The following is a 27,028-nucleotide window of genomic DNA, read 5'->3' as shown; positions in this document are numbered from 1 at the left end:
TAGCTGCCAAACTCACTATACATGCCGTGTGCATGGATTAAGTACAAAAAAAGTTTTGAAATGTTAAGTTTTTATAAAATCAAGTCCCACAAATCCAAATGAAAAGATCAGAGCAAAGCAGCTGACCACACTCCATCAAATATAACTGCCTCGTAGAGCATTCATACAAGAGTAGCATAATGGACAAGCCACACTTGCATTGGCCGGGAATCGGAACCGGATCTCCCGAGTGGCAGGCGAGAATTCTACCACTGAACCACCAATGCTTGCTTCGATGGGCTCTTCTGAAAGCCCTAGCTGCCAAACTCGCTATACATGCTTTGTACATGAATTACGTACAAAAAAGTTTTGAAATGTTGAGTTTGATGAAATCAAGTCCCACAAATCCAAACGAAAAGATCAGAGCAAAGCAGCTGACCACACTCCATCAAATATAACTGCCTCGTAGAGCATTCTTACAATAGTAGCATATTGGACAAGCCACACTTGCATTGGCCGGGAATCGGACCAGGGTCTCCCGCGTGGCACGCAAGAATTCTACCACTGAACCACCAATGCTTGCTTGAATCGGCTCACCAAAAAAGCGCTAGCTGCCAAACTCACTATACATGCCGTGTGCATGGATTAAGTACAAAAAAAGTTTTGAAATGTTAAGTTTTTATAAAATCAAGTCCCACAAATCCAAACGAAAAGATCAGAGCAAAGCAGCTGACCACACTCCATCAAATATAACTGCCTCGTAGAGCATTCTTACAATATCAGATTATGGACAAGCCACATTGCATTGGCCAGGAATCGGACCCGGGTCTCCCGCGTGGCAGGCGAGAATTCTACCACTGAACCACGAATGCTTGCTTGAATCGGCTCACCAAAAAAGCCCTAGCTGCCAATATCACTATACATGCCTTGTGTATGGATTACGTACAAAAAAGAATTTGAAATGTTAAGTTTTTATAAAATCAAGTCTCACAAATCCAAACGAAAAGATCAGAGCAAAGCAGCTGACCACACTCCATCAAATATAACTGCCTAGAGCATTCTTACAATAGTAGCATAATGGACAAGCCACACTTGCATTGGCCGGGAATCGGACCCGGGTCTCCCGTGTGGCAGGCGAGAAATCTACCACTGAAACACCAATGCTTGCTTGAATCGGCTCACCAAAAAACCCCTAGCTGCCAAACTCACTATACATGCCTTGTACATGGATTAAGTACTAGATAAATTTTGAAATGTTGAGTTTGATGAAATCAAGTCCCACAAATCAAAACGAAAAAAGCAGAGCAAAGCAGCTGACCACACGCCATCCCATATAACTGCCTCGTAGAGCATTCTTACAATATTAGATTATGGACAAGCCACACTTGCATTGGCCGGGAATCGGACCCGGGTCTCCCGCGTGGGAGGCGAGAATTCTACCACTGAACCACCAATGCTTGCTTGAATCGGCTCACCAAAAAAGCCCAAGCTGCCAAACTCACTATACATGCCTTGTGCATGGATTACTTACAAAAAAAGTTTTGAAATGTTACGTTTTTATAAAATCAAGTCACACAAATCCAAACGAAAAGATCAGAGCAAAGCAGCTGACCACACTCCATCAAATATAACTGCCTCGTAGAGCATTCATACAAGAGTAGCATAATGGACAAGCCACACTTGCATTGGCCGGGAATCGGACCCGGATCTCCCGCGTGGCAGGCGAGAATTCTACCACTGAACCACCAATGCTTGCTTCGATGGGCTCTTCTGAAAGCCCTAGCTGCTAAACTCGCTATACATGCTTTGTACATGGATTACGTACAAAAAAGTTTTGAAATGTTGAGTTTGATGAAATCAAGTCCCACAAATCCAAACGAAAAGATCAGAGCAAAGCAGCTGACCACACTCCATCAAATATAACTGCCTCGTAGAGCATTCTTACAATAGTAGCATATTGGACAAGCCACACTTGCATTGGCCGGGAATCGGAACAGGGTCTCCCGCGTGGCACGCAAGAATTCTACCACTGAACCACCAATGCTTGCTTGAATCGACTCACCAAAAAAGCGCTAGCTGCCAAACTCACTATACATGCCTTGTACATGGATTAAGTACAAAATAAGTTTTGAAATGTTGAGTTTGATGAAATCAAGTCCCACAAATCAAAACAAAAAAATCAGAGCCAAGCAGCTGACCACACTCCATCACATATAACTGCTTCGTAGAGCATTCTTACAATAGTAGTATAATGGACAAGCCACACTTGCATTGGCCAGGAATCGGACCTGGGTCTCCCGCGTGGCAGGCGAGAATTCTACCACTGAACCACCAATGCTTGCTTGAATCGGCTCACCAAAAAAGCGCTAGCTGCCAAACTCACTATACATGCCGTGTGCATGGATTAAGTACAAAAAAAGTTTTGAAATGTTAAGTTTTTATAAAATCAAGTCCCACAAATCCAAACGAAAAGATCAGAGCAAAGCAGCTGACCACACTCCATCAAATATAACTGCCTCGTAGAGCATTCTTACAATATCAGATTATGGACAAGCCACACTTGCATTGGCCAGGAATCGGACCTGGGTCTCCCGCGTGGCAGGCGAGAATTCTACCACTGAACCACCAATGCTTGCTTGAATCGGCTCACCAAAAAAGCGCTAGCTGCCAAACTCACTATACATGCCGTGTGCATGGATTAAGTACAAAAAAAGTTTTGAAATGTTAAGTTTTTATAAAATCAAGTCCCACAAATCCAAACGAAAAGATCAGAGCAAAGCAGCTGACCACACTCCATCAAATATAACTGCCTCGTAGAGCATTCATACAAGAGTAGCATAATGGACAAGCCACACTTGCATTGGCCGGGAATCGGACCCGGATCTCCCGCGTGGCAGGCGAGAATTCTACCACTGAACCACCAATGCTTGCTTCGATGGGCTCTTCTGAAAGCCCTAGCTGCCAAACTCGCTATACATGCTTTGTACATGAATTACGTACAAAAAAGTTTTGAAATGTTGAGTTTGATGAAATCAAGTCCCACAAATCCAAACGAAAAGATCAGAGCAAAGCAGCTGACCACACTCCATCAAATATAACTGCCTCGTAGAGCATTCTTACAATAGTAGCATATTGGACAAGCCACACTTGCATTGGCCGGGAATCGGACCAGGGTCTCCCGCGTGGCACGCAAGAATTCTACCACTGAACCACCAATGCTTGCTTGAATCGGCTCACCAAAAAAGCGCTAGCTGCCAAACTCACTATACATGCCGTGTGCATGGATTAAGTACAAAAAAAGTTTTGAAATGTTAAGTTTTTATAAAATCAAGTCCCACAAATCCAAACGAAAAGATCAGAGCAAAGCAGCTGACCACACTCCATCAAATATAACTGCCTCGTAGAGCATTCTTACAATATCAGATTATGGACAAGCCACATTGCATTGGCCAGGAATCGGACCCGGGTCTCCCGCGTGGCAGGCGAGAATTCTACCACTGAACCACGAATGCTTGCTTGAATCGGCTCACCAAAAAAGCCCTAGCTGCCAATATCACTATACATGCCTTGTGCATGGATTAAGTACTAGATAAATTTTGAAATGTTGAGTTTGATGAAATCAAGTCCCACAAATCAAAACGAAAAAAGCAGAGCAAAGCAGCTGACCACACGCCATCCCATATAACTGCCTCGTAGAGCATTCTTACAATATTAGATTATGGACAAGCCACACTTGCATTGGCCGGGAATCGGACCCGGGTCTCCCGCGTGGGAGGCGAGAATTCTACCACTGAACCACCAATGCTTGCTTGAATCGGCTCACCAAAAAAGCCCAAGCTGCCAAACTCACTATACATGCCTTGTGCATGGATTACTTACAAAAAAAGTTTTGAAATGTTACGTTTTTATAAAATCAAGTCCCACAAATCCAAACGAAAAGATCAGAGCAAAGCAGCTGACCACACTCCATCAAATATAACTGCCTCGTAGAGCATTCATACAAGAGTAGCATAATGGACAAGCCACACTTGCATTGGCCGGGAATCGGACCCGGATCTCCCGCGTGGCAGGCGAGAATTCTACCACTGAACCACCAATGCTTGCTTCGATGGGCTCTTCTGAAAGCCCTAGCTGCTAAACTCGCTATACATGCTTTGTACATGGATTACGTACAAAAAAGTTTTGAAATGTTGAGTTTGATGAAATCAAGTCCCACAAATCCAAACGAAAAGATCAGAGCAAAGCAGCTGACCACACTCCATCAAATATAACTGCCTCGTAGAGCATTCTTACAATAGTAGCATATTGGACAAGCCACACTTGCATTGGCCGGGAATCGGAACAGGGTCTCCCGCGTGGCACGCAAGAATTCTACCACTGAACCACCAATGCTTGCTTGAATCGACTCACCAAAAAAGCGCTAGCTGCCAAACTCACTATACATGCCTTGTACATGGATTAAGTACAAAATAAGTTTTGAAATGTTGAGTTTGATGAAATCAAGTCCCACAAATCAAAACAAAAAAATCAGAGCCAAGCAGCTGACCACACTCCATCACATATAACTGCTTCGTAGAGCATTCTTACAATATCAGATTATGGACAAGCCACATTGCATTGGCCAGGAATCGGACCCGGGTCTCCCGCGTGGCAGGCGAGAATTCTACCACTGAACCACCAATGCTTGCTTGAATCGGCTCACCAAAAAAGCCCTAGCTGCCAAACTCACTATACATGCCTTGTGCATGGATTACGTACAAAAAAAGATTTTAAATGTTAAGTTTTTATAAAATCAAGTCTCACAAATCCAAACGAAAAGATCAGAGCAAAGCAGCTGACCACACTCCATCACATATAACTGCTTCGTAGAGCATTCTTACAATATCAGATTATGGACAAGCCACACTTGCATTGGCCGGGAATCGGACCCGGGTCTCCCGCGTGGGAGGCGAGAATTCTACCACTGAACCACCAATGCTTGCTTGAATCGGCTCACCAAAAAAGCCCTAGCTGCCAAACTCACTATACATGCCTTGTGCATGGATTACGTACAAAAAAAGTTTTGAAATGTTAAGTTTGATGAAATCATGTCCCACAAATCAAAACGAAATAATTAGAAAACACTCCATCCCATATAACTGCCTCGTAGAGCATTCTTACAATATTAGATTATGGACAAGCCACATTGCATTGGCCGGGAATCGGACCCTGGTCTCCCGCGTGGCAGGCGAGAATTCTACCACTGAACCACCAATGCTTGCTTGAATCGGCTCACCAAAAAACCCCTAGCTGCCAAACTCACTATACATGCCTTGTACATGGATTAAGTACAAGATAAGTTTTGAAATGTTGAGTTTGATGAAATCAAGTCCCACAAATCCAAACGAAAAAAATCAGAGCCCAGCAGCTGACCACACTCCATCACACATAACTGCTTCGTAGAGCATTCTTACAATAGTAGCATAATGGACAAGCCACATTGCATTGGCCGGGAATCGGACCCAGGTCTCCCGCGTGGCAGGCGAGAATTCTACCACTGAACCACCAATGCTTGCTTTAATCGGCTCACCAAAAAAGCCCTAGCTGCCAAACTCACTATACATGCCTTGTGCATGGATTACGTACAAAAAAAGTTTTGAAATGTTACGTTTTTATAAAATCAAGTCCCACAAATCCAAACGAAAAGATCAGAGCAAATCAGCTGACCACACTCCATCAAATATAACTGCCTCGTAGAGCATTCATACAAGAGTAGCATAATGGACAAGCCACACTTGCATTGGCCGGGAATCGGACCCGGATCTCCCGCGTGGCAGGCGAGAATTCTACCACTGAACCACCAATGCTTGCTTCGATGGGCTCTTCTGAAAGCCCTAGCTGCCAAACTCGCTATACATGCTTTGTACATGGATTACGTACAAAAAAGTTTTGAAATGTTGAGTTTGATGAAATCAAGTCCCACAAATCCAAACGAAAAGATCAGAGCAAAGCAGCTGACCACACTCCATCAAATATAACTGCCTCGTAGAGCATTCTTACAATAGTAGCATATTGGACAAGCCACACTTGCATTGGCCGGGAATCGGAACAGGGTCTCCCGCGTGGCACGCAAGAATTCTACCACTGAACCACCAATGCTTGCTTGAATCGACTCACCAAAAAAGCGCTAGCTGCCAAACTCACTATACATGCCTTGTACATGGATTAAGTACAAAATAAGTTTTGAAATGTTGAGTTTGATGAAATCAAGTCCCACAAATCAAAACAAAAAAATCAGAGCCAAGCAGCTGACCACACTCCATCACATATAACTGCTTCGTAGAGCATTCTTACAATAGTAGTATAATGGACAAGCCACACTTGCATTGGCCAGGAATCGGACCTGGGTCTCCCGCGTGGCAGGCGAGAATTCTACCACTGAACCACCAATGCTTGCTTGAATCGGCTCACCAAAAAAGCGCTAGCTGCCAAACTCACTATACATGCCGTGTGCATGGATTAAGTACAAAAAAAGTTTTTAAATGTTAAGTTTTTATAAAATCAAGTCCCACAAATCCAAACGAAAAGATCAGAGCAAAGCAGCTGACCACACTCCATCAAATATAACTGCCTCGTAGAGCATTCTTACAATATCAGATTATGGACAAGCCACATTGCATTGGCCAGGAATCGGACCCGGGTCTCCCGCGTGGCAGGCGAGAATTCTACCACTGAACCACCAATGCTTGCTTGAATCGGCTCACCAAAAAAGCCCTAGCTGCCAAACTCACTATACATGCCTTGTGCATGGATTACGTACAAAAAAAGATTTTAAATGTTAAGTTTTTATAAAATCAAGTCTCACAAATCCAAACGAAAAGATCAGAGCAAAGCAGCTGACCACACTCCATCAAATATAACTGCCTAGAGCATTCTTACAATAGTAGCATAATGGACAAGCCACACTTGCATTGGCCGGGAATCGGACCCGGGTCTCCTGTGTGGCAGGCGAGAAATCTACCACTGAAACACAAATGCTTGCTTGAATCGGCTCACCAAAAAACCCCTAGCTGCCAAACTCACTATACATGCCTTGTACATGGATTAAGTACTAGATAAATTTTGAAATGTTGAGTTTGATGAAATCAAGTCCCACAAATCAAAACGAAAAAAGCAGAGCAAAGCAGCTGACCACACTCCATCGTAGAGCATTCTTACAATAGTAGCGTAATGGACAAGCCACACTTGCATTGGCCGGGAATCGGACCCGGGTCTCCCGCGTGGCAGGCGAGAATTCTACCACTGAACCACCAATGCTTGCTTGAATCGGCTCACCAAAAAACCCCTAGCTGCCAAACTCACTATACATGCCTTGTACATGGATTAAGTACAAGATAAGTTTTGAAATGTTGAGTTTGATGAAATCAAGTCCCACAAATCCAAACGAGAAGATCAGAGCCAAGCAGCTGACCACACTCCATCGTAGAGCATTCTTACAATAGTAGCGTAATGGACAAGCCACACTTGCATTGGCCGGGAATCGGACCCGGGTCTCCCGCGTGGCAGGCGAGAATTCTACCACTGAACCACCAATGCTTGCTTGAATCGGCTCACCAAAAAAGCCCTAGCTGCCAAACTCACTATACATGCCTTGTGCATGGATTACGTACAAAAAAAGATTTGAAATGTTAAGTTTTTATAAAATCAAGTCCCACAAATCCAAACGAAAAGATCAGAGCAAAGCAGCTGACCACACTCCATCAAATATAACTGCCTAGAGCATTCTTACAATAGTAGCATAATGGACAAGCCACACTTGCATTGGCCGGGAATCGGACCCGGGTCTCCCGTGTGGCAGGCGAGAAATCTACCACTGAAACACCAATGCTTGCTTGAATCGGCTCACCAAAAAACCCCTAGCTGCCAAACTCACTATACATGCCTTGTGCATGGATTACGTACAAAAAAAGTTGTGAAATGTTAAGTTTGATGAAATCAAGTCCCACAAATCAAAACGAAATAATCAGAAAACACTCCATCCCATATAATTGCCTCATAGAGCATTCTTACAATATTAGATTATGGACAAGCCACATTGCATTGGCCGGGAATCGGACCCGGGTCTCCCGCGAGATCCGGGTTCGATTCCCGGCCAATGCAAGTGTGGCTTGTCCATTATGCTACTCTTGTATGAATGCTCTACGAGGCAGTTATATTTGATGGAGTGTGGTCAGCTGCTTTGCTCTGATCTTTTCGTTTGGATTTGTGGGACTTGATTTTATAAAAACTTAACATTTCAAAACTTATCTTGTACTTAATCCATGTACAAGGCATGTATAGTGAGTTTGGCAGCTAGGGGTTTTTTGGTGAGCCGATTCAAGCAAGCATTGGTGGTTCAGTGGTAGAATTCTCGCCTGCCACGCGGGAGACCCGGGTCCGTTATGCTACTATTGTAAGAATGCTCTATGAGGCAGTTATATTTGATGGAGTGTGGTCAGCTGCTTTGCTCTGATCTTTTCGTTTGGATTTGTGGGACTTGATTTTATAAAAACTTAACATTTCAAATCTTTTTTTGTACATAATCCATGCACAAGGCATGTATAGTGAGTTTGGCAGCTAGGGCTTTTTTGGTGAGCCAATTAAAGCAAGCATTGGTGGTTCAGTGGTAGAATTCTCGCCTGCCACGCGGGAGACCCGTGTCTTATTCCCGGCCAATGCAAGTGTGGCTTGTCCATAATCTAATATTGTAAGAATGCTCTACGAGGCAGTTATATGGGATGGCGTGTGGTCAGCTGCTTTGCTCTGCTTTTTTCGTTTTGATTTGTGGGACTTGATTTCATCAAACTCAACATTTCAAAATTTATCTAGTACTTAATCCATGTACAAGGCATGTATAGTGAGTTTGGCAGCTAGGGGTTTTTTGGTGAGCCGATTCAAGCAAGCATTGGTGTTTCAGTGGTAGATTTCTCGCCTGCCACACGGGAGACCGGGGTCCGATACCCGGCCAATGCAAGTGTGGCTTGTCTATTATGCTACTATTGTAAGAATGCTCTAGGCAGTTATATTTGATGGAGTGTGGTCAGCTGCTTTGCTCTGATCTTTTCGTTTGGATTTGTGGGACTTGATTTTATAAAAACTTAACATTTCAAATCTTTTTTTGTACGTAATCCATGCACAAGGCATGTATAGTAAGTTTGGCAGCTAGGGCTTTTTTGGTGAGCCGATTCAAGCAAGCATTGGTGGTTCAGTGTTAGAATTCTCGCCTCCCACGCGGGAGACCCAGGTCCGATTCCCGGCCAATGCAAGTGTGGCTTGTCCATTATGCTACTATTGTAAGAATGCTCTACAAAGCAGTTATATGTAATGGAGTGTGGTCAGCTGCTTGGCTCTGATTTTTTTGTTTTGATTTGTGGGACTTGATTTAATCAAACTCAACATTTCAAAACTTATTTTGTACTTAATCCATGTACAAGGCATGTATAGTGAGTTTGGCAGCTAGGGCTTTTTTGGTGAGCCGATTAAAGCAAGCATTGGTGGTTCAGTGGTAGAATTCTCGCCTGCCACGCGGGAGACCCGGGTCCGATTCCCGGCCAATGCAATGTGGCTTGTCCATTATGCTACCATTGTAAGAATGCTCTACGAAGCAGTTATGTGTGATGGAGTGTGGTCAGCTGCTTGGCTCTGATCTTTTCGTTTGGATTTGTGGGACTTGATTTCATCAAACTCAACATTTCAAAACTTATCTTGTACTTAATCCATGTACAAGGCATGTATAGTGAGTTTGGCAGCTAGGGGTTTTTTGGTGAACCGATTAAAGCAAGCATTGGTGGTTCAGTGGTAGAATTCTCGCCTGCCACGCGGGAGACCCGGGTCCGATTCCCGGCCAATGCAATGTGGCTTGTCCATAATCTAATATTGTAAGAATGCTCTACGAGGCAGTTATATGGGATGGAGTGTTTTCTGATTATTTCGTTTTGATTTGTGGGACTTGATTTCATCAAACTTAACATTTCAAAACTTTTTTTGTACGTAATCCATGCACAAGGCATGTATAGTGAGTTTGGCAGCTAGGGCTTTTTTGGTGAGCCGGTTCAAGCAAGCATTGGTGGTTCAGTGGTAGAATTCTCGCCTCCCACGCGGGAGACCCTGGTCCGATTCCCGGCCAATGCAATGTGGCTTGTCCATAATCTAATATTGTAAGAATGCTCTACGAGGCAGTTATATGGAATGGAGTGTGGTCAGCTGCTTTGCTCTGCTTTTTTCGTTTTGATTTGTGGGACTTGATTTCATCAAACTCAACATTTCAAAACTTATCTTGTACTTAATCCATGTACAAGGCATGTATAGTGAGTTTGGCAGCTAGGGGTTTTTGGTGAGCTGATTAAAGCAAGCATTGGTGGTTCAGTGGTAGAATTCTCGCCTGCCACGCGGGAGACCCGGAATGGCTATGAATGGATTTGTGGGACTTGATTTCATCAAACTTAACATTTCAAAACTTTTTTTGTACGTAATCCATGCACAAGGCATGTATGGTGAGTTTGGCAGCTAGGGCTTTTTTGGTGAGCCGATTCAAGCAAGCGTTGGTGGTTCAGTGGTAGAATTCTCGCCTCCCACGCGGGAGACCCTGGTCCGATTCTCGGCCAATGCAAGTGTGGCTTGTCCATAATCTAATATTGTAAGAATGTTCTACGAGGCAGTTATATGGGATGGAGTGTGGTCAGCTGCTTTGCTCTGCTTCTTTCGTTTTGATTTGTGGGACTTGATTTCATCAAACTCAACATTTCAAAACTTATCTTGTACTTAATCCATGTACAAGGCATGTATAGTGAGTTTGGCAGCTAGGGGTTTTTTGGTGAGCCGATTCAAGCAAGCATTGTTGGTTCAGTGGTAGATTTCTCGCCTGCCACGCGGGAGACCCGGGTCCGATTCCCGGCCAATGCAAGTGTGGCTTGTCCATTATGCTACTATTGTAAGAATGCTCTACGAGGCAGTTATATTTGATGGAGTGTGGTCAGCTGCTTTGCTCTGATCTTTTCGTTTGGATTTGTGGGACTTGATTTTATAAAAATTTTACATTTCAAAACTTTTTTTGTATGTAATCCATGCACAAGGCATGTATAGTGAGTTTGGCAGATAGGGCTATTTTGGTGAGCCGATTCAAGCAAGCATTGGTGGTTCAGTGGTAGAATTCTCGCCTGCCACGCGGGAGACCCGGGTCCGATTCCCGGCCAATGCAAGTGTGGCTTGTCCATTAAGCTACTATTGTAAGAATGCTCTACGAGGCAGTTATATTTGATGGAGTGTGGTCAGCTGCTTTGCTCTGATCTTTTCGTTTGGATTTGTGGGACTTGATTTCATCAAACTCAACATTTCAAAACTTTTTTGTACGTAATCCATGTACAAAGCATGTATAGCGAGTTTGGCAGCTAGGGCTTTCAGAAGAGCCCATCGAAGCAAGCATTGGTGGTTCAGTGGTAGAATTCTCGCCTGCCACGCGGGAGATCCGGGTCCGATTCCCGGCCAATGCAAGTGTGGCTTGTCCATTATGCTACTCTTGTATGAATGCTCTACGAGGCAGTTATATTTGATGGAGTGTGGTCAGCTGCTTTGCTCTGATCTTTTCGTTTGGATTTGTGGGACTTGATTTTATAAAAACTTAACATTTCAAAACTTATCTTGTACTTAATCCATGTACAAGGCATGTATAGTGAGTTTGGCAGCTAGGGGTTTTTTGGTGAGCCGATTCAAGCAAGCATTGGTGGTTCAGTGGTAGAATTCTCGCCTGCCACGCGGGAGACCCGGGTCCGTTATGCTACTATTGTAAGAATGCTCTATGAGGCAGTTATATTTGATGGAGTGTGGTCAGCTGCTTTGCTCTGATCTTTTCGTTTGGATTTGTGGGACTTGATTTTATAAAAACTTAACATTTCAAATCTTTTTTTGTACGTAATCCATGCACAAGGCATGTATAGTGAGTTTGGCAGCTAGGGCTTTTTTGGTGAGCCAATTAAAGCAAGCATTGGTGGTTCAGTGGTAGAATTCTCGCCTGCCACGCGGGAGACCCGTGTCTTATTCCCGGCCAATGCAAGTGTGGCTTGTCCATAATCTAATATTGTAAGAATGCTCTACGAGGCAGTTATATGGGATGGAGTGTTTTCTGATTATTTCGTTTTGATTTGTGGGACTTGATTTCATCAAACTTAACATTTCAAAACTTATTTTGTACGTAATCCATGCACAAGGCATGTATAGTGAGTTTGGCAGCTAGGGCTTTTTTGGTGAGCCGATTCAAGCAAGCATTGGTGGTTCAGTGGTAGAATTCTCGCCTCCCACGCGGGAGACCCGGGTCCGATTCCCGGCCAATGCAAGTGTGGCTTGTCCATAATCTAATATTGTAAGAATGCTCTACGAGGCAGTTATATGGGATGGCGTGTGGTCAGCTGCTTTGCTCTGCTTTTTTCGTTTTGATTTGTGGGACTTGATTTCATCAAACTCAACATTTCAAAATTTATCTAGTACTTAATCCATGTACAAGGCATGTATAGTGAGTTTGGCAGCTAGGGGTTTTTTGGTGAGCCGATTCAAGCAAGCATTGCTGTTTCAGTGGTAGATTTCTCGCCTGCCACACGGGAGACCCGGGTCCGATACCCGGCCAATGCAAGTGTGGCTTGTCTATTATGCTGCTATTGTAAGAATGCTCTAGGCAGTTATATTTGATGGAGTGTGGTCAGCTGCTTTGCTCTGATCTTTTCGTTTGGATTTGTGGGACTTGATTTTATAAAAATTTTACATTTCAAAACTTTTTTTGTACGTAATCCATGCACAAGGCATGTATAGTGAGTTTGGCAGCTAGGGCTTTTTTGGTGAGCCGATTCAAGCAAGCATTGGTGGTTCAGTGGTAGAATTCTCGCCTGCCACGCGGGAGATCCGGGTTCGATTCCCGGCCAATGCAAGTGTGGCTTGTCCATTATGCTACTCTTGTATGAATGCTCTACGAGGCAGTTATATTTGATGGAGTGTGGTCAGCTGCTTTGCTCTGATCTTTTCGTTTGGATTTGTGGGACTTGATTTTATAAAAACTTAACATTTCAAAACTTATCTTGTACTTAATCCATGTACAAGGCATGTATAGTGAGTTTGGCAGCTAGGGGTTTTTTGGTGAGCCGATTCAAGCAAGCATTGGTGGTTCAGTGGTAGAATTCTCGCCTGCCACGCGGGAGACCCCGGTCCGATTCCCGGCCAATGCAATGTGGCTTGTCCATAATCTAATATTGTAAGAATGCTCTACAAAGCAGTTATGTGTGATGGAGTGTGGTCAGCTGCTTGGCTCTGATCTTTTCGTTTGGATTTGTGGGACTTGATTTTATAAAAATTTAACATTTCAAAACTTTTTTTGTACGTAATCCATGCACAAGGCATGTATAGTGAGTTTGGCAGATAGGGCTATTTTGGTGAGCCGATTCAAGCAAGCATTGGTGGTTCAGTGGTAGAATTCTCGCCTGCCACGCGGGAGACCCGGGTCCGATTCCCGGCCAATGCAATGTGGCTTGTCCATAATCTAATATTGTAAGAATGCTCTACGAGGCAGTTATATGGGATGGAGTGTTTTCTGATTATTTCGTTTTGATTTGTGGGACTTGATTTCATCAAACTTAACATTTCAAAACTTTTTTTGTACGTAATCCATGCACAAGGCATGTATAGTGAGTTTGGCAGCTAGGGCTTTTTTGGTGAGCCGATTCAAGCAAGCATTGGTGGTTCAGTGGTAGAATTCTCGCCTCCCACGCGGGAGACCCGGGTCCGATTCCCGGCCAATGCAAGTGTGGCTTGTCCATAATCTAATATTGTAAAAATGTTCTACGAGGCAGTTATATGGGATGGAGTGTGGTCAGCTGCTTTGCTCTGATCTTTTCGAAAAGATCTTTGCTCTGATCTTTTCGTTTGGATTTGTGGGACTTGATTTTATAAAAACTTAACATTTCAAATCTTTTTTTGTACGTAATCCATGCACAAGGCATGTATAGTGAGTTTGGCAGCTAGGGCTTTTTTGGTGAGCCGATTCAAGCAAGCATTGGTGGTTCAGTGGTAGAATTCTCGCCTCCCACGCGGGAGACCGGGGTCCGGTTCCCGGCCAATGCAAGTGTGGCTTGTCCATAATCTAATATTGTAAAAATGTTCTACGAGGCAGTTATATGGGATGGAGTGTGGTCAGCTGCTTTGCTCTGATCTCTTCGTTTGGATTTGTGGGACTTGATTTTATAAAAATTTAACATTTCAAAACTTTTTTTGTACGTAATCCATGCACAAGGCATGTATAGTGAGTTTGTCCATTATGCTACTATTGTAATTATGCTACTATTGTAAGAATGCTCTAGGCAGTTATATTTGATGGCGTGTGGTCAGCTGCTTGGCTCTGATCTTTTCGTTTGGATTTGTGGGACTTGATTTCATCAAACTCAACATTTCAAAACTTATCTTGTACTTAATCCATGTGCAAGGCATGTATAGTGAGTTTGGCAGCTAGGGGTTTTTTGGTGAGCCGATTCAAGCAAGCATTGGTGGTTCAGTGGTAGAATTCTCGCCTGCCACGCGGGTGGCAGGCGAGAATTCTACCACTGAACCACCTATGCTTGCTTCGATGGGCTCTTCTGAAAGCCCTAGCTGCCAAACTCGCTATACATGCTTTGTACATGGATTACGTACAAAAAAGTTTTGAAATGTTGAGTTTGATGAAATCAAGTCCCACAAATCCAAACGAAAAGATCAGAGCAAAGCAGCTGACCACACTCCATCAAATATAACTGCCTCGTAGAGCATTCTTACAATAGTAGCTTAATGGACAAGCCACACTTGCATTGGCCGGGAATCGGACCCGGGTCTCCCGCGTGGCAGGCGAGAATTCTACCACTGAACCACCAATGCTTGCTTGAATCGGCTCACCAAAATAGCCCTATCTGCCAAACTCACTATACATGCCTTGTGCATGGATTACGTACAAAAAAAGTTTTGAAATGTAAAATTTTTATAAAATCAAGTCCCACAAATCCAAACGAAAAGATCAGAGCAAAGCAGCTGACCACACTCCATCAAATATAACTGCCTCGTAGAGCATTCTTACAATAGTAGCATAATGGACAAGCCACACTTGCATTGGCCGGGAATCGGACCCGGGTCTCCCGCGTGGCAGGCGAGATATCTACCACTGAACCACCAATGCTTGCTTGAATCGGCTCACCAAAAAACCCCTAGCTGCCAAACTCACTATACATGCCTTGTACATGGATTAAGTACAAGATAAGTTTTGAAATGTTGAGTTTGATGAAATCAAGTCCCACAAATCAAAACGAAAAAAGCAGAGCAAAGCAGCTGACCACACTCCATCCCATATAACTGCCTCGTAGAACATTCTTACAATATTAGATTATGGACAAGCCACACTTGCATTGGCCGGGAATCGGACCAGGGTCTCCCGCGTGGGAGGCGAGAATTCTACCACTGAACCACCAACGCTTGCTTGAATCGGCACACCAAAAAAGCCCTAGCTGCCAAACTCACCATACATGCCTTGTGCATGGATTACGTACAAAAAAAGTTTTGAAATGTTAAGTTTGATGAAATCAAGTCCCACAAATCCATTCATAGCCATTCCGGGTCTCCCGCGTGGCAGGCGAGAATTCTACCACTGAACCACCAATGCTTGCTTTAATCAGCTCACCAAAAACCCCTAGCTGCCAAACTCACTATACATGCCTTGTACATGGATTAAGTACAAGATAAGTTTTGAAATGTTGAGTTTGATGAAATCAAGTCCCACAAATCAAAACGAAAAAAGCAGAGCAAAGCAGCTGACCACACTCCATTCCATATAACTGCCTCGTAGAGCATTCTTACAATATTATATTATGGACAAGCCACACTTGCATTGGCCGGGAATCGGACCAGGGTCTCCCGCGTGGGAGGCGAGAATTCTACCACTGAACCACCAATGCTTGCTTGAACCGGCTCACCAAAAAAGCCCTAGCTGCCAAACTCACTATACATGCCTTGTGCATGGATTACGTACAAAAAAAGTTTTGAAATGTTAAGTTTGAGGAAATCAAGTCCCACAAATCAAAACGAAATAATCAGAAAACACTCCATCCCATATAACTGCCTCGTAGAGCATTCTTACAATATTAGATTATGGACAAGCCACATTGCATTGGCCGGGAATCGGACCCGGGTCTCCCGCGTGGCAGGCGAGAATTCTACTAGAGCTGAAGATCTTTGCCCGAACCCGACGGGACCCGTCGGGACCCGATGGGCTCGGGCGGGTTCGGGCTTCATTTCTAACATTTTACACGGGCTCGGGGCGGGCTCGGGCTTCCGCTCCGGCTTTGTGAGGTAAATGAGCGGTCAAGTTCAAATCAGTAGCGCAGGATCGCGCTGAATTCATTTACAGTGGATTTAATGATTTTCCTCATCAAAAACATGTAGCCTTATCTTGGTGAGTAGGTTTTTCAATGTATAACTAAATATGAATCGAGTCTTACATAATTTAGACAGAGGATATAGACTAATGTTGGCAGTAATGGAGAGAAGTGCCGACGCAAATCCCGCGGAGCCTGCCTCTTAATTTCGTTATTGCCAAATACCCATCTTAATTCAGAATGTATTATCTTAATTTAATTCGTTAAGAAATAATAATTTTATTGGCATATTTATAGTGTATTGCATAAGCCTATTTAGAATGAGATGTTACAATGTTACAGATTACTTATTTCTTTGTTTCAACTTCCAAGTGGCGTGTAGATTATTAGTCATGAATAAATAATGTTAAAACCTGTGTAAATTTCTCATTCTTGACAAAAGCTGTGTGTGTGCGCACATTTAAATAATGTCGGGCTGTAAACGGGTTCGGGCTTTTAAAAAGCTGTCAATCAAAATGTACGTTCGGGTTCGGGCTGCATTCTGTCGGGCTCCGGACATTTCGGGCCTAACTTTTAAGGCCCGATTACAGCTATAAATTCTACCACTGAACCACCAATGCATGCTTGAATCGGTTCACCAAAAAACCCCTAGCTGCCAAACTCACTATACATGCCTTGTACATGGATTAAGTACAAGATAAGTTTTGAAATGTTGAGTTTGATGAAATCAAGTCCCACAAATCCAAACGAAAAGATCAGAGCCAAGCAGCTGACCACACTCCATCACACATAACTGCTTCGTAGAGCATTCTTACAATGGTAGCATAATGGACAAGCCACATTGCATTGGCCGGGAATCGGACCCGGGTCTCCCGCGTGGCAGGCGAGAATTCTACCACTGAACCACCAATGCTTGCTTTAATCGGCTCACCAAAAAAGCCCTAGCTGCCAAACTCACTATACATGCCTTGTACATGGATTAAGTACAAAATAAGTTTTGAAATGTTGAGTTTGATTAAATCAAGTCCCACAAATCAAAACAAAAAAATCAGAGCCAAGCAGCTGACCACACTCCATTACATATAACTGCTTTGTAGAGCATTCTTACAATAGTAGCATAATGGACAAGCCACACTTGCATTGGCCGGGAATCGGACCCGGGTCTCCCGCGTGGGAGGCGAGAATTCTAACACTGAACCACCAATGCTTGCTTGAATCGGCTCACCAAAAAAGCCCTAGCTGCCAAACTCACTATACATGCCTTGTGCATGGATTACGTACAAAAAAAGATTTGAAATGTTAAGTTTTTATAAAATCAAGTCCCACAAATCCAAACGAAAAGATCAGAGCAAAGCAGCTGACCACACTCCATCAAATATAACTGCCTAGAGCATTCTTACAATAGTAGCATAATACACAAGCCACACTTGCATTGGCCGGGTATCGGACCCGGGTCTCCCGTGTGGCAGGCGAGAAATCTACCACTGAAACACCAATGCTTGCTTGAATCGGCTCACCAAAAAACCCCTAGCTGCCAAACTCACTATACATGCCTTGTACATGGATTAAGTACTAGATAAATTTTGAAATGTTGAGTTTGATGAAATCAAGTCCCACAAATCAAAACGAAAAAAGCAGAGCAAAGCAGCTGACCACACGCCATCCCATATAACTGCCTCGTAGAGCATTCTTACAATATTAGATTATGGACAAGCCACACTTGCATTGGCCGGGAATCGGACCCGGGTCTCCCGCGTGGGAGGCGAGAATTCTACCACTGAACCACCAATGCTTGCTTGAATCGGCTCACCAAAAAAGCCCTAGCTGCCAAACTCACTATACATGCCTTGTGCATTGATTACGTACAAAATAAGTTTTGAAATGTTAAGTTTGATGAAATCAAGTCCCACAAATCAAAACGAAATAATCAGAAAACACTCCATCCCATATAACTGCCTCGTAGAGCATTCTTACAATATTAGATTATGGACAAGCCACATTGCATTGGCCGGGATTCGGACCCGGGTCTCCCGCGTGGCAGGCGAGAATTCTACCACTGAACCACCAGTGCTTGCTTGAATCGGCTCACCAAAAAACCCCTAGCTGCCAAACTCACTATACATGCCTTGTACATGGATTAAGTACAAGATAAGTTTTGAAATGTTGAGTTTGATGAAATCAAGTCCCACAAATCCAAACGAAAAGATCAGAGCCAAGCAGCTGACCACACTCCATCACACATAACTGCTTTGTAGAGCATTCTTACAATATTAGATTATGGACAAGCCACATTGCATTGGCCGGGAATCGGACCCGGGTCTCCCGCGTGGCAGGCGAGAATTCTACCACTGAACCACCAGTGCTTGCTTGAATCGGCTCACCAAAAAACCCCTAGCTGCCAAACTCACTATACATGCCTTGTACATGGATTAAGTACAAGATAAGTTTTGAAATGTTGAGTTTGATGAAATCAAGTCCCACAAATCCAAACGAAAAGATCAGAGCCAAGCAGCTGACCACACTCCATCACACATAACTGCTTTGTAGAGCATTCTTACAATAGTAGCATAATGGACAAGCCACACTTGCATTGGCAGGGAATCGGACCCGGGTCTCCCGCGTGGCAGGCGAGAATTCTACCACTGAACCACCAATACTTGCTTGAATCGGCTCACCAAAATAGCCCTATCTGCCAAACTCACTATACATGCCTTGTGCATGGATTACGTACAAAAAAAGTTTTGAAATGTTAAATTTTAATAAAATCAAGTCCCACAAATCCAAACGAAAAGATCAGAGCAAAGCAGCTGACCACACTTCATCCCATATAACTGCCTCGTAGAACATTCTTACAATATTAGATTATGGACAAGCCACACTTGCATTGGCCGGGAATCGGACCCGGGTCTCCCGCGTGGGAGGCGAGAATTCTACCACTGAACCACCAATGCTTGCTTGAATCGGCTCACCAAAAAAGCCCTAGCTGCCAAACTCACTATACATGCCTTTTGCATGGATTACGTACAAAAAAAGTTTTGAAATATTAAGTTTGATGAAATCAAGTCCCACAAATCCATTCAGAGCCATTCCGGGTCTCCCGCGTGGCAGGCGAGAATTCTACCACTGAACCACCAATGCTTGCTTGAACGGGCTCTCCTGAAAGCCCTAGCTGCCAAACTCACTATACATGCTTTGTACATGGATTACGTACAAGATAAGTTTTGAAATGTTGAGTTTGATGAAATCAATTCCCACAAATCAAAAGGAAAAAATCTGAGCAAAGCAACTGACCACACTCCATCCCATATAACTGCCTCGTAGAGCATTCATACAAGAGTAGCATAATAGACAAGCCACACTTGCATTGGCCGGGAATCGGACCCGGGTCTCCCGCGTGGCAAGCGATAATTCTACCACTGAACCACCAATGCTTGCTTCGATGGGCTCTTCTGAAAGCCCTAGCTGCCAAACTCGCTATACATGCTTTGTACATGGATTAAGTACAAGATAAGTTTTGAAATGTTGAGTTTGATGAAATCAAGTCCCACAAATGAAAACTAAAAAATCAGAGCAAAGCAGCTGACCACACTCCATCCCATATAACAGCCTCGTGGAGCATTCTTACAATATTAGATTATGGACAAGCCACACTTGCATTGGCCGGGAATCGGACCCGGGTCTCCCGCGCGGGAGCCGAAAGTAGTTAAGCTTAACTTCCCTTAACTTTTCCCATTCATTCTCTATGGTAGTGCTTAACACTACGGATGCGATATACTTTTGGCCACACGTAGACGTCATGGCGCTGTTTCGTATTTTCCGTGGCGGGTAATTTAAGAAGCCCAGTGTTATCTGATTCGCATTGGACCCGTTTTACGATCGGTAAGGTATTTGTTTACAGAATTATCAGTACAACAAATATTTAATGTCTAAACTACCTTAAAACAGATTATACGAATGGTGACTGCTTTAAATAACGCAATTAGCCTGACAAACCACCGAAAAGGTAAGTGAATGCTATACTTTAGCAATACTAGCTTACTGTATTATGTATACATTATCATTAATGTATTTTATCATTTAAATTGCATGTATATTATCATGCAATCGTATTGTTAATTGTGTTGAATGGTGTGTGATGGTAGGAAACAGTAAACCAAACTATTATAAAAATACAGTTAACTAAACTTCTAAAAATAAAAACTCTAATAAAATACAGCTGTTATTTTATAAGAGTCTATTTGTGTTTCAATGTTTCATGATTGATCTTACTATGTACCTAAATAAAATGTAAAAAAAATATGTTAACAGTGCATTATGATGTAGTACTTATATTGTAATTAGGCAAATGTATATTAAATTACACACACATATTTTACATTTATGTGATAAAAAAACATTACGTACGTGTGTGCAATTTAATGTTATAATATAAAATTATACATTATTAAACACTGTATAATAGTCAGTAAAAGAGAACATTGATTAACACTAATCATCAGCTCTTTGTGTACAGCACAGCAGGATGAAGGTGAATGTCATCTTCCAGGCAAGATAAAAGTGTTTAACACTAGAACAGCCATGACGGTCAAAATGACCGTTTTGAAATTTATATTTACAATAACTTTGTTAATTAAAAAAATACAATCTTGTTGGTTTGTGACTTTTCCTAAAAGTGTTTGTATTTTTACTTACAATAGATTTTATATAAATTACACAAAAGGCAAAGAAAATTTGATCATTTCTACCTATTTCAGCCATAGCGGTCATATTGACCGCTCTAAATTTCGCGCAATTCTATTGTCCTTTCCTGCGGTTTATTTTCTCTGTCAGCGTCTCCAGTACTATTAGCATATGCTTGTTTGCTTACAAATGCAAATTATTGGAATACAAATTATTATTGCCTTTTAAAAAATAGGTTTATAAAGAGTTTATAGGGAGCGTTTTAGAAATGTGATACAAATAATAGAATGAAGAGAAATATGACTGCTGTGACAGCGACCTTTCCTGGGTTCATCCTCATCAAAAAATGAGTCAGAGTCCTTACCGAGGAAAAAGATGCGGCTACCTTCATCGGAGATTAGGGATCCAGATGTTTCATTCACATCTGACAAGCTTGCGGCTGCCCTGCTCTCCGCTATGCACCGCTGTCCTATCGAGTGCTGCTCTGCGCAAGTTATATTCACTAGTTCTGCTGGTCATATTATTATTATTAGAATATTATTATTATTATTATTATTATTAGGACCGTCTTTCAGTCAACTGAACGTCCAGGGAGAAGGCAGAGCCTTGTCCTGACTGAAGCTGCTGGCTCCACCGCGCACGCGAAGCGCAACATCGAAGATGCGCTCACGGCCTTTCTGTGTTTGTTTGACGATGCCACAAACCCTTGTGCGGAAATTGTGCGAGGAGAACAAAAGTAACTTGTGTTGACTGTGAAGCTTAAATAGCCGAGCACGGTGTTGATCTGTTTATTTAATATAAAATTTGTAGCCTAATTGTTTTATTGTGCTAAACTTCGTTGTGGCTCTTTTTGTTTACTTTATAGCAGCTTGTTTTCAGCTTTTCCGTTTATGTTCTGTGTTATAAGTTTATGATAAATGTTAAAACACATTTTTTCATAGTCAAATAGATCCTTTAATTTGTTATTTTGTTGTTCCGAGTTATGTTAAATAAATACAGAGAAATACTGAATATAGCGTATGCAATAATTACATTTTACTTTATGAGATGGTGTGAATATTTATAAATGTATAATTATCTTTTTAACTAAAAAAAAAATGTAGATGTTGGGGTTATTTGTTTTTTTAAAATATATCCTCACACAATTAATACATTGATCTCTCATTTGGGGAATTTATCATTAGAGATAATAGAGTTTATAATCTAGCGGTCAGAATGACCGCTAACGGCTGTTCTAGTAGTCTTGGAATTCTGGCGCTTCTAGTGTTAAGGAAAGACCAACTGCAGCAGTGCCTAACTCGGAAAAAGAGCCAGCGTCTGTGAAACTTGGTTCTTTGGCCTTGCAGCATCTGCCTCTCATCCTCCAGGTTTGTTGACAGTACTGTTGAGTACATTAGGTCAAATTGAAATGTGTAACTGTGGGATGACATATGATTTGCATCTTTGCAGAGAGAAACTGATACACGCACAGAGACAAACTGACACACATGCACACAGAGACAAACTGACACACATGCACACAGAGACAAACTGTCGCACAGAAAAAAAATTGACACATACATGCACAGAAACAAACTGACAAATACATGCACAGAGACAAACTGACACATACACGTACACAGAGACAAATTGACACACACGCACACAGAGAGAAACTGACACATACACGCACACAGAGACAAACTGACACATACACTCATTCAGAGACAAACTGACACATACACTCACACAGAGACAAACTGACACATACACTCATACAGAGACAAAGTGACACATACACGCACACAGAGACAAACTGACACATACACTCACACAGAGACAAACTGACACATACACGCACACAGAGACAAACTGACACATACTCGCACACAGAGACAAACTGACACATACACGCACACACAGACAAACTGGCACATACACGCACACAGAGACAAACTGACACATACACCCACACAGAGACAAACTGGCACATACTCGCACACAGAGACAAACTGACACATACACGCACACAGAGACAAACTGACACATACACCCACACAGAGACAAACTGACACATACACGCACACAGAGACAAACTGACACATACACGCACACAGAGACAAACTGACACATACACGCACACAGAGACAAACTGACACATACACTCACACAGAGACAAACTGACACATACACGCACACAGAGACAAACTGACACATACACGCACACAGAGACAAACTGACACATACACTCATACAGAGACAAACTGGCACATACACTCACACAGAGACAAACTGACACATACACGTACACAGAGACAAACTGACACATACACGCACACAGAGACAAACTGACACATACACTCATACAGAGACAAACTGGCACATACACTCACACAGAGACAAACTGACACATACACGTACACAGAGACAAACTGACACATACACGCACACAGAGACAAACTGACACATACACTCATACAGAGACAAACTGGCACATACACTCACACAGAGACAAACTGACACATACACGTACACAGAGACAAACTGACACATACACGCACACAGAGACAAACTGACACATACACGCACACAGAGACAAACTGACACATACACTCATACAGAGACAAACTGGCACATACACTCACACAGAGACAAACTGACACATACACGCACACAGAGACAAACTGACACATACACGCACACAGAGACAAACTGACACATACACTCACACAGAGACAAACTGACACATACACGCACACAGAGACAAACTGGCACATACTCGCACACAGAGACAAACTGACACATACACGCACACACACAGACAAACTGGCACATACACACACACAGAGACAAACTGACACATACACGCACACAGAGACAAACTGACACATACACGCACACAGAGACAAACTGGCACATACTCGCACACAGAGACAAACTGACACATACACGTACACAGAGACAAACTGCCACATACTTGCACACAGAGACAAACTGACACATACACGCACACAGAGGCAAACTTACACATACACGCACACAGAGACAAACTGACACATACACGCACACAAAGACAAACTGACACATACACTCATTCAGAGACAAACTGACACATACACCCACACAGAGACAAACTGGCACATACTCGCACACAGAGACAAACTGACACATACACGCACACAAAGACAAACTGACACATACACTCATTCAGAGACAAACTGACACATACACGCACACAGAGACAAACTGACACATACACCCACACAGAGACAAACTGACACATACACGCACACAGAGACAAACTGACACATACACGCACACAGAGACAAACTGACACATACACTCATACAGAGACAAACTGACACATACACGCACACAGAGACAAACTGACACATACACGCACACAGAGACAAACTGACACATACACCCACACAGAGACAAACTGGCACATACTCGCACACAGAGACAAACTGACACATACACGCACACAGAGACAAACTGACACGTACACGCACACAGAGACAAACTGACACATACACGCACACAGAGACAAACTGACACATACACGCACACACAGACAAACTGGCACATACACGCACACAGAGACAAACTGACACATACACGCACACAGAGACAAACTGACACATACACGCACACAGAGACAAACTGACACATACACGCACACAGAGACAAACTGACACATACACGCACACAGAGACAAACTGACACATACACGCACACACAGACAAACTGGCACATACACGCACACAGAGACAAACTGACACATACACGCACACAGAGACAAACTGACACATACACGCACACAGAGACAAACTGGCACATACTCGCACACAGAGACAAACTGACACATACACGTACACAGAGACAAACTGGCACATACTTGCACACAGAGACAAACTGACACATACACGCACACAGAGGCAAACTTACACATACACGCACACAGAGACAAACTGACACATACACGCACACAAAGACAAACTGACACATACACTCATTCAGAGACAAACTGACACATACACGCACACAGAGACAAACTGACACATACACCCACACAGAGACAAACTGGCACATACTCGCACACAGAGACAAACTGACACATACACGCACACAGAGACAAACTGACACATACACCCACACAGAGACAAACTGACACATACACGCACACAGAGACAAACTGACACATACACGCACACAGAGACAAACTGACACATACACCCACACAGAGACAAACTGGCACATACACTCACACAGAGACAAACTGACACATACACGCACACAGAGACAAACTGACACATACACCCACACAGAGACAAACTGGCACATACTCGCACACAGAGACAAACTGGCACATACACGCACACAGAGACAAACTGACACATACACGCACACAGAGACAAACTGACACATACACGCACACAGAGACAAACTGACACATACACACACACAGAGACAAACTGGCACATACTCGCACACAGAGACAAACTGACACATACACGCACACACAGACAAACTGGCACATACACGCACACAGAGACAAACTGACACATACACGCACACAGAGACAAACTGACACATACACGCACACAGAGACAAACTGACACATACACGCACACAGAGACAAACTGGCACATACTCGCACACAGAGACAAACTGACACATACACGCACACACAGACAAACTGGCACATACACGCACACAGAGACAAACTGACACATACACTCACACAGAGACAAACTGACACATACACTCATACAGAGACAAACTGACACATACACGCACACAGAGACAAACTGACACATACACGCACACAGAGACAAACTGACACATACACTCACACAGAGACAAACTGACACATACACGCACACAGAGACAAACTGACACATACACTCATTCAGAGACAAACTGACACATACACGCACACAGAGACAAACTGACACATACACCCACACAGAGACAAACTGACACATACACGCACACAGAGACAAACTGACACATACACAGAGACAAACTGACACATACACGCACACAGAGACAAACTGACACATACACTCACACAGAGACAAACTGACACATACACGCACACAGAGACAAACTGACACATACACTCATTCAGAGACAAACTGACACATACACGCACACAGAGACAAACTGACACATACACGCACACAGAGACAAACTGACACATACACTCACACAGAGACAAACTGACACAGGTATTGCTGTAAAAGAGTTTAATGCTCAGTCAGTTTTCCCTGAATAAACAACAGTTGATGATATTTATAATTCCATTATTTTATACCAATCTTTGTTTTGTTCTTTTTTCATAGAAGTTGAGGAGTGTGAAGAATTGGGGAGGATGATGCTACCCACAAATTCATCTAAAAGCCCAACTGAGTGAGAACCACATACATGCTCAAACAAACATATACTTCAGTCCTCTATATGTGACAGTAAAAGCTTTTATATGTAATTCTGTCTGTTTATGTTATAAATGCTTAAAAGGTACATTATTTTCACTATGCTTTCAGATTCAGAAGTTGTTGGAATCCCAGTGGTCAAAGGTCTTATTCCTTCTGCACACTAGGAATGATTCTGACATGAATCAGGATTATCTTTTCTACATTAATTTGTTGCTGTTTGTTGGTTAGGCCATGTTCAGGCCTGTTCTAATTCTTGTGTCAATTGTTCTAACATTGAAAATATTTATATATCAGTACATATATATAACTACAGAGTTCATGATTTGCATGGTTTTTTTGCATGTTATTCTTTAAAAGTTTGATATGCACATGATTTACAGATGCATGAAGCTGTAGAGTACTCATGTACTGTAGATCATACCACATCATACCACACCCCTAATATTATAAAAATTCTTAACATGTGTTCTATGGTTTTGCATGCATTTACATTACTATTAATTAACACATTTACATTTTTCTGTGTTAGGTAGGCATAAACCACCAGCAACTCTCTCA

At 42.8% G+C, this 27,028-nt stretch overlaps 36 non-coding genes across 36 annotated transcripts; 10 read left to right on the top strand and 26 right to left on the bottom strand.

The window, feature by feature from the left end:
* Positions 1–1,365: 1,365 nt before the first annotated feature.
* trnag-ccc (transfer RNA glycine (anticodon CCC)) lies at positions 1,366–1,436 on the bottom strand. Its single transcript has one exon. It is a non-coding gene; the product is annotated as a tRNA-Gly (tRNA).
* Positions 1,437–1,660: 224 nt separating this feature from the next.
* trnag-gcc (transfer RNA glycine (anticodon GCC)) lies at positions 1,661–1,731 on the bottom strand. The gene has a single exon. It is a non-coding gene; the product is annotated as a tRNA-Gly (tRNA).
* A 515-nt stretch (positions 1,732–2,246) lies between these two features.
* On the bottom strand, positions 2,247–2,317 carry trnag-gcc (transfer RNA glycine (anticodon GCC)). The gene has a single exon. It is a non-coding gene; the product is annotated as a tRNA-Gly (tRNA).
* A 223-nt stretch (positions 2,318–2,540) lies between these two features.
* On the bottom strand, positions 2,541–2,611 carry trnag-ccc (transfer RNA glycine (anticodon CCC)). The gene has a single exon. It is a non-coding gene; the product is annotated as a tRNA-Gly (tRNA).
* A 224-nt stretch (positions 2,612–2,835) lies between these two features.
* trnag-gcc (transfer RNA glycine (anticodon GCC)) lies at positions 2,836–2,906 on the bottom strand. The gene has a single exon. It is a non-coding gene; the product is annotated as a tRNA-Gly (tRNA).
* An 807-nt stretch (positions 2,907–3,713) lies between these two features.
* Positions 3,714–3,784, bottom strand: trnag-ccc (transfer RNA glycine (anticodon CCC)). Its single transcript has one exon. It is a non-coding gene; the product is annotated as a tRNA-Gly (tRNA).
* Positions 3,785–4,008: 224 nt separating this feature from the next.
* trnag-gcc (transfer RNA glycine (anticodon GCC)) lies at positions 4,009–4,079 on the bottom strand. Its single transcript has one exon. It is a non-coding gene; the product is annotated as a tRNA-Gly (tRNA).
* A 513-nt stretch (positions 4,080–4,592) lies between these two features.
* Positions 4,593–4,663, bottom strand: trnag-gcc (transfer RNA glycine (anticodon GCC)). The gene has a single exon. It is a non-coding gene; the product is annotated as a tRNA-Gly (tRNA).
* A 223-nt stretch (positions 4,664–4,886) lies between these two features.
* On the bottom strand, positions 4,887–4,957 carry trnag-gcc (transfer RNA glycine (anticodon GCC)). The gene has a single exon. It is a non-coding gene; the product is annotated as a tRNA-Gly (tRNA).
* A 208-nt stretch (positions 4,958–5,165) lies between these two features.
* Positions 5,166–5,236, bottom strand: trnag-gcc (transfer RNA glycine (anticodon GCC)). Its single transcript has one exon. It is a non-coding gene; the product is annotated as a tRNA-Gly (tRNA).
* A 223-nt stretch (positions 5,237–5,459) lies between these two features.
* On the bottom strand, positions 5,460–5,530 carry trnag-gcc (transfer RNA glycine (anticodon GCC)). The gene has a single exon. It is a non-coding gene; the product is annotated as a tRNA-Gly (tRNA).
* Positions 5,531–5,754: 224 nt separating this feature from the next.
* On the bottom strand, positions 5,755–5,825 carry trnag-gcc (transfer RNA glycine (anticodon GCC)). Its single transcript has one exon. It is a non-coding gene; the product is annotated as a tRNA-Gly (tRNA).
* Positions 5,826–6,340: 515 nt separating this feature from the next.
* On the bottom strand, positions 6,341–6,411 carry trnag-gcc (transfer RNA glycine (anticodon GCC)). The gene has a single exon. It is a non-coding gene; the product is annotated as a tRNA-Gly (tRNA).
* Positions 6,412–6,633: 222 nt separating this feature from the next.
* trnag-gcc (transfer RNA glycine (anticodon GCC)) lies at positions 6,634–6,704 on the bottom strand. The gene has a single exon. It is a non-coding gene; the product is annotated as a tRNA-Gly (tRNA).
* Positions 6,705–7,204: 500 nt separating this feature from the next.
* Positions 7,205–7,275, bottom strand: trnag-gcc (transfer RNA glycine (anticodon GCC)). Its single transcript has one exon. It is a non-coding gene; the product is annotated as a tRNA-Gly (tRNA).
* Positions 7,276–7,483: 208 nt separating this feature from the next.
* On the bottom strand, positions 7,484–7,554 carry trnag-gcc (transfer RNA glycine (anticodon GCC)). Its single transcript has one exon. It is a non-coding gene; the product is annotated as a tRNA-Gly (tRNA).
* A 1,931-nt stretch (positions 7,555–9,485) lies between these two features.
* On the top strand, positions 9,486–9,556 carry trnag-ccc (transfer RNA glycine (anticodon CCC)). Its single transcript has one exon. It is a non-coding gene; the product is annotated as a tRNA-Gly (tRNA).
* Positions 9,557–9,778: 222 nt separating this feature from the next.
* On the top strand, positions 9,779–9,849 carry trnag-gcc (transfer RNA glycine (anticodon GCC)). Its single transcript has one exon. It is a non-coding gene; the product is annotated as a tRNA-Gly (tRNA).
* Positions 9,850–10,057: 208 nt separating this feature from the next.
* trnag-ccc (transfer RNA glycine (anticodon CCC)) lies at positions 10,058–10,128 on the top strand. The gene has a single exon. It is a non-coding gene; the product is annotated as a tRNA-Gly (tRNA).
* Positions 10,129–11,123: 995 nt separating this feature from the next.
* trnag-gcc (transfer RNA glycine (anticodon GCC)) lies at positions 11,124–11,194 on the top strand. The gene has a single exon. It is a non-coding gene; the product is annotated as a tRNA-Gly (tRNA).
* A 221-nt stretch (positions 11,195–11,415) lies between these two features.
* On the top strand, positions 11,416–11,486 carry trnag-gcc (transfer RNA glycine (anticodon GCC)). The gene has a single exon. It is a non-coding gene; the product is annotated as a tRNA-Gly (tRNA).
* A 768-nt stretch (positions 11,487–12,254) lies between these two features.
* Positions 12,255–12,325, top strand: trnag-ccc (transfer RNA glycine (anticodon CCC)). The gene has a single exon. It is a non-coding gene; the product is annotated as a tRNA-Gly (tRNA).
* A 514-nt stretch (positions 12,326–12,839) lies between these two features.
* On the top strand, positions 12,840–12,910 carry trnag-gcc (transfer RNA glycine (anticodon GCC)). The gene has a single exon. It is a non-coding gene; the product is annotated as a tRNA-Gly (tRNA).
* Positions 12,911–13,134: 224 nt separating this feature from the next.
* On the top strand, positions 13,135–13,205 carry trnag-gcc (transfer RNA glycine (anticodon GCC)). Its single transcript has one exon. It is a non-coding gene; the product is annotated as a tRNA-Gly (tRNA).
* Positions 13,206–13,427: 222 nt separating this feature from the next.
* trnag-gcc (transfer RNA glycine (anticodon GCC)) lies at positions 13,428–13,498 on the top strand. The gene has a single exon. It is a non-coding gene; the product is annotated as a tRNA-Gly (tRNA).
* Positions 13,499–13,706: 208 nt separating this feature from the next.
* trnag-ccc (transfer RNA glycine (anticodon CCC)) lies at positions 13,707–13,777 on the top strand. Its single transcript has one exon. It is a non-coding gene; the product is annotated as a tRNA-Gly (tRNA).
* A 1,032-nt stretch (positions 13,778–14,809) lies between these two features.
* On the bottom strand, positions 14,810–14,880 carry trnag-gcc (transfer RNA glycine (anticodon GCC)). Its single transcript has one exon. It is a non-coding gene; the product is annotated as a tRNA-Gly (tRNA).
* Positions 14,881–15,397: 517 nt separating this feature from the next.
* On the bottom strand, positions 15,398–15,468 carry trnag-ccc (transfer RNA glycine (anticodon CCC)). The gene has a single exon. It is a non-coding gene; the product is annotated as a tRNA-Gly (tRNA).
* A 408-nt stretch (positions 15,469–15,876) lies between these two features.
* trnag-ccc (transfer RNA glycine (anticodon CCC)) lies at positions 15,877–15,947 on the bottom strand. Its single transcript has one exon. It is a non-coding gene; the product is annotated as a tRNA-Gly (tRNA).
* Positions 15,948–17,209: 1,262 nt separating this feature from the next.
* Positions 17,210–17,280, bottom strand: trnag-gcc (transfer RNA glycine (anticodon GCC)). Its single transcript has one exon. It is a non-coding gene; the product is annotated as a tRNA-Gly (tRNA).
* A 223-nt stretch (positions 17,281–17,503) lies between these two features.
* trnag-gcc (transfer RNA glycine (anticodon GCC)) lies at positions 17,504–17,574 on the bottom strand. Its single transcript has one exon. It is a non-coding gene; the product is annotated as a tRNA-Gly (tRNA).
* Positions 17,575–18,088: 514 nt separating this feature from the next.
* On the bottom strand, positions 18,089–18,159 carry trnag-ccc (transfer RNA glycine (anticodon CCC)). Its single transcript has one exon. It is a non-coding gene; the product is annotated as a tRNA-Gly (tRNA).
* A 208-nt stretch (positions 18,160–18,367) lies between these two features.
* Positions 18,368–18,438, bottom strand: trnag-ccc (transfer RNA glycine (anticodon CCC)). Its single transcript has one exon. It is a non-coding gene; the product is annotated as a tRNA-Gly (tRNA).
* Positions 18,439–18,659: 221 nt separating this feature from the next.
* Positions 18,660–18,730, bottom strand: trnag-ccc (transfer RNA glycine (anticodon CCC)). The gene has a single exon. It is a non-coding gene; the product is annotated as a tRNA-Gly (tRNA).
* A 517-nt stretch (positions 18,731–19,247) lies between these two features.
* On the bottom strand, positions 19,248–19,318 carry trnag-ccc (transfer RNA glycine (anticodon CCC)). The gene has a single exon. It is a non-coding gene; the product is annotated as a tRNA-Gly (tRNA).
* A 409-nt stretch (positions 19,319–19,727) lies between these two features.
* On the bottom strand, positions 19,728–19,798 carry trnag-gcc (transfer RNA glycine (anticodon GCC)). The gene has a single exon. It is a non-coding gene; the product is annotated as a tRNA-Gly (tRNA).
* Between the last annotated feature and the right edge of the window lie 7,230 nt (positions 19,799–27,028).

The sequence above is a fragment of the Paramisgurnus dabryanus genome, chromosome 9 (genome assembly GCF_030506205.2).
Source record: "Paramisgurnus dabryanus chromosome 9, PD_genome_1.1, whole genome shotgun sequence".
Lineage (NCBI taxonomy): Eukaryota > Metazoa > Chordata > Actinopteri > Cypriniformes > Cobitidae > Paramisgurnus > Paramisgurnus dabryanus.
This window is presented reverse-complemented; position numbering and strand designations above follow the sequence as displayed.